The sequence below is a fragment of the Chlorocebus sabaeus genome, chromosome 1 (genome assembly GCF_047675955.1).
Source record: "Chlorocebus sabaeus isolate Y175 chromosome 1, mChlSab1.0.hap1, whole genome shotgun sequence".
In the NCBI taxonomy this organism is placed as follows: Eukaryota; Metazoa; Chordata; class Mammalia; order Primates; family Cercopithecidae; genus Chlorocebus; species Chlorocebus sabaeus.
The window spans coordinates 19,825,115-19,830,699 of NC_132904.1; positions in this window are offsets into that span (position 1 = coordinate 19,825,115).

Consider the following 5,585-nt stretch of genomic DNA (forward strand, 5'->3'; position numbering starts at 1 on the left):
AGGAGAAGCAGCTGATGTGTGGGAAGTTTGGTTTTAGATCTATTAAGGCTTGGGCGTCTTCTAGCGGAGAAACTTAACAGGCCAATGGATGTGCCTGTTTTGGTTTTTTAGATGACAGGCCTGAGCTAGAAATCTGTACCTTAGATTCTTGTATGTCAGTGGGGCTAGAGCAGGAGCTTAGAAGAGATTGCCTGGTGGAGAGAATACCCTTTGGGAAAGAGGCCTAGGACAGGGTGTCAAGAGCTCTTCCACTAAAGAAAGAGAAGACGAGTAGGCAGCCCTAGAAGAGGAACCAGGGAAATATGGCATTGCAGGGAGCAAGGGAAGAGCACTTCAGGAAGAGTAGTTAATTAGGTCAGTTTTGATGAGAAATTAGTGAGATGACTGAACAGACTTTGCTGTTACCTGGAGCTGACTGCTTGGAATGGCTGGAGAAGGTCAGCTTGCGGTGAGTTGAGGAATAAGTGAGGGTGATGGTGAGAAAATGGAGAGAAATGAACATAGGCAAATCTTCCAAGAAGTTGTCTGTGAAGAAATGAGAGTGATACTGAAAGGAAAACGATGATTTTTAATTATTATTTTTTAAGATTGGAGAAACATAAGCTTGTGTTTTTGGGGTTTTTGCTTTGTTTTATTGAGATGGAGTCTCACTCTGTTGCCCAGGCTGGAGTGCACTGGTGTAATCTTGGCTCACTGCAACCTCCGCTGCTGGGGTTCAAATGGTTCTCCTGCTTCAGCCTCCCGAGTAGCTGGGATTGCAGGCACACACCACCATGCTCAGCTAATTTTTGTATTTTTAGTAGAGATGGGGTTTCACCATGTTCACCAGGCTGGTCTCGAACTCCTGACCTCAGTTGCTCCCACCTCGGCCTCCCAAAGTGCTGGGATTACAGGCGTGAACCACCACACCCAGCCAAAACTTGTTTAAATATTGATGGGAAGGAGCCAGGGATCTTTTACATTGATCGGTCCATGGACAAATTGAATAGTGGCCTTGACTGTTTCCTGGCAAATGATAGTAAAGACCGTTGAGGAAAGAGTGACTCTTTCTAATTCACACAACATGGCCAGAGCAGCCATGGATGAAAGTTTGGTGCTGGAAGGTGAAGTATGTCCTGTCTTGCAGTGTATATTCTGCCTGGGAAAGGGAGGTGAGATCATTGAAGGAAGGGGATGAAGTGCCTGAGAGGTTTGAGATCTGTGGAGGAGGTGTGCGTAGTTGTAGGGATTGCAGGGATGGCAGAGCAAGCAGATTTTAGCCATGTAGATCCCTAGACAGTGACTCTACAGTACCCTTAAAATGTCTGAAATAGGATAATAGCCTTCTTCTTTTTTTTTTTTTTTTTTTTTTGACAGAGTCTTGCTCTGTTGCCCAGGGTGGAGTGCAGTGGCACCATCTCAGCTCACTGCAACCTCTGCCTCCAGGGTTCAAGCGATTCTCATGCCTCATCCTCCAAAGTGTCTGGGATTACAGGCATGTGCCACCACACCCAGCTAATTTTTTTATTTTTAGTAGAGAGACGGAGTTTCGCCATGTTGGCCAGGCTGGTCTCAAACTCCTGACCTCAAGTGATCCACCCACCTCGGCCTCCCAAAGTGTTGGGATTACAGGCGTGAGCCACTGCGCCCAGCCCAGCCTCCTTTACAGTAGGAGTCAGGAGACAGCAGATGACCAGAGACTGCAGCCAGTGCCGTGTATTGGTTTTGGTACCCACACTCAGCTCTCAGTTTTCCATGTCCTGTTGTTACCCTACTTATCCTACTTTAAAATGTCTTTTTGTCATTGGGAATCTGATAAGTTCTATCTTAATATACATTTTCATTCCTTGTAGTTTTACAGATCTCTCAGTGAATTCTAGTGTTGAACAGTACACAGCTGAGCTTACTCAAGACCAAGAGGCTAAGTGGTTCCTTGGCCCACCTAAGATCTACAGATTGAGGCCTAGAATCTTCATTTTTTGGCGGTGCAAAATGCTGCCATTATTATTTTATAAGAAGTGACTTTTCTATGAACCAAGTACTTATGACAATCTCAATAACCAAAACAATGTTGTATGTTTAAAGAGGCAGTTTCAGCAGGACTTGCCTCGGTCTAGGCATACACTGGGGTTCCCAAATGGCTATATACAGACCCAGCACCGCTCTGCCTTCCCCAGAGATGCCACTGCAGAAGCTGTATTTTAATAAGCATTCTCCAGGTACTTTGGTTGCACTACAAAATTTGGAAATTATTGGTGTAGACTGGCAGTGATATATAATGGATTGAGACAGATGCATCCCCAGAGGTAAAGTCCTCACTAGCTCAAATCACTGAGAAATGATACCCCTGAAGTCTGTATGGGGAATCAACGAAATCATCAATGTTCACATTATCTCATTTTCTTGAGGCATTTCTAGAAAACTGAGCTAGCTTTTTGCCCCTCTATTTTTAGTGTCTTGGCAGGCAGATTGAGATGATTTAAACCTTGCTGATCATCTTGTCTCTTACTGCAAACTTGTTTTCCATTTTGAAGAGCAGTGGGATGTTAACCCTATTTCATAGGGAAATGTCTTTTGTGAAAGTGGAACCAGAGGCCAGCTTTAAAAATGCATCAGAGCTTCTGCTTCCAGGAAAATGGAGTAAATGTACTTTCCCTTCTTCCTCCCACAAAGTGCAACTAAAAGCCCTGGGCATTATATATAAAACAAACATAAGAAGACTTTGAAAGGTGGAATGACTAGGAACCTTATGATCTAAGGAGCATCATGCTGGCAAATTTTCTGGGTTTTCCTTTTGCCTCACATATTCCAAACCTAGAGCTGAGGAAGCCTGTGACCCAGAAATGCTAAGGGCATCAGACAAAAAAAAAAAAAAGTCCCAACAAAAGCCACCTTCCTTAAGATAAAGGACAAAAATGGGGCAACTTAGCAAGACAGAAGGCTTTTGGACAATAACTGCTTGACTCCAGCCAAAGACCACCAACAAAACAAACAAAAAAGTGCTCCCCCTATATCTGCTGATATCTATCTAAATGTTTGTAGAGGAAATATTTAAGACAGTTATAAGTGGGAGAAGATAAAGGGATATACAGAATGGTAAAAATTTCTCCACTGCATTCAAATTGGTAAAATGATGACCCCAGTAGAATATGATATAATGTATATATTAAGTGAAATACCTAGAGCAACCACTAAAAAGAATATACAGAGAGACAGTCAAAAACACTGTAGATAAATAAAAATGAGATTCAAAAAAAAGTTAAAATAACTCACAGGAAGGTAAGAAAAAGAAAACAGAAACGAGAATAGAAAATACAAAATGGTAGACTTAAACCTCAACGTATCAATAATTACATTAAATGTAAATGGTTTAAATACACCAATTAAAACACATAGATTGGCAGAGTAGATGAAAAAGATGACCTAGTTACATGCCACCTGTAAGAAATTTTCACTTCAAATTTAACTATTTAGGCAGATTGAAAGTGAAAGGATGGAAAAAATATTTCATGCAAACAGTCAAAGTGGGAGTAGTTATATTAGCATCAGATAAAGTAAATTTCAGGGCACAGAAAATTACCAGAGATAGAGAGCAATGTGACAAAATGATAAAAGGGTCAATCCATCAAGAAGAAATAGCAATCCTAAATGTGTACACACCAAATAACAGCTGTAAAACATGTGAAGCAAAAAATGGATATGTTAAAATGAGATTGGACAAATACACACCCCTCTCTCAATAATTAACGGGACAACTAGACAGAAAATCAGCAAAGATATAGAAAAATTCAGCAACACTATCAATCAAAATGATCTAATTAGCATTCATAGAATGCTCCACCTGACAACAGAAGGTACATTCTTTTTAAGTGCCCTTATTTGGGAACATACTCCAAAAATAGACCATATTCTGAGCTATGAAACAGACCTTAACACATTTGAAAGAGTTAAAATCATACCAAGTGTGTTCTCTGACCACAATGGAATCAAATTAGAGAATGGCAACAGAAAGATGACAGTAAATTCCCCCAAACACGTGGAAACTAAGCAACATATTTCTAAATATTCCATGGGTCAAAGTGGAAGTCTCAAGGGAAACAAAAGAATATGCTGTACTAGATGAAAATGAAAATAAACGTATCAAAATTTGTAGAAGAGAGCTAAGCAATGCTGAAGGAAATTTATAGCACTAAATGCATAGCATACATTAGAAAAAAGGAAAACTCTCATCAACAATCTTAGTTCCCAACTAAAGAACCTAGAAAAAGAGCAAAGTAAACCCATAGCAAGCTGAAAGAAAGAAATAATAAAGAACAAAGTCAATGAAATAGAAAGCAATAAAACTATTAAAGCAACTAAAAATAAGAGCTGGTATTTTGAAAATATTTTTTAAAGGATGAAACTCTAGCAAGACAGACAAAAAAGAAGACTATTAGGTAATATTCTAATATCACCAGTATTAGGAATGAAACAAGGATATTACTACAGGTTCTCCAGAATAAGCAAGATAATAAAGGAATACAGTTGACCCTCTTAAGGAGAATGAAGGCACACACTCTCAAGTCAGGCTGCCTGGTTAAAATCCTGGCTCTTGTGCTCACCAGAGTGAGCTTTAGTTATCTCATCTATCTTGTCACAATAGCAAAGACATGGAATCAACCCAAATGCCCACTGATGATAGACTGGATAAAGAAAATGTGCCACATAATGCACCATGGAATACTATGCAGCCATAAAAAGGAGTTAGATCATGTGCTTTACTGTGACATGGATGAAGCTGGAAGCCATCATCCTCAGCAAACTAACGCAGGAACAGAAAACCAAATACTCCATGTTCTCACTTGTAAGTGGGAGTTGAGCAATGATAACACATGGACACAGGGAGGGGAACACCATACACTGGGGCCTGTTGGGGGAGGGTGGAGCTGCAGGGAAAGCATTAGCAAAAATAGCTAATGCATTCTGGGCTTAATACCTAGGTGATGGGTTGATATGTGCAGCAACCCACCATGGCACACATTTACCTGTGTAACACACCTGCACATCCTGCACAGGTACCTTGGAACATAAAAAATTTAAAAAGAATTAAAAACAAATACATAAATAAAATGGGGATTTTAATAATAACTTTTAAAATAATATCTTTGGGGTAATTATGAGAAATAAATTGGTGAATACATTTAAAGCACTTAAAAGAGCTCCTGACTATAAGTGTTAGCTGTTGTCATTATCATTTTACCATTAATCTTTCAGGAAGCTGGAACTGAGGACATGTGAAAAAAATCTCTGCTCCCAAAATAAGTGTGACGTAAGATCAACCTTGGCCCTGTTGAGTGTATTATAGAGGGGAATGGATAAGCCAACTGTGGCATATCCATACCCTGGAATACTACTCAGTGGTAAAAAGGAATGAACTGTTGATGTGCCCACCAACATGAATGGATCTCCAAATAATTATGCTGAGTGCAAGAAACCACATGAAAACAAGAGTGTATCCTGTATGATTCCAGTCATCTACAATTCTGCAAAACTGAGACTAATCCACAGTGACAGAAATCAGATCAGTGATCACCTAGGAATGGGAAATAGGGAAGGGCAGGATGGAG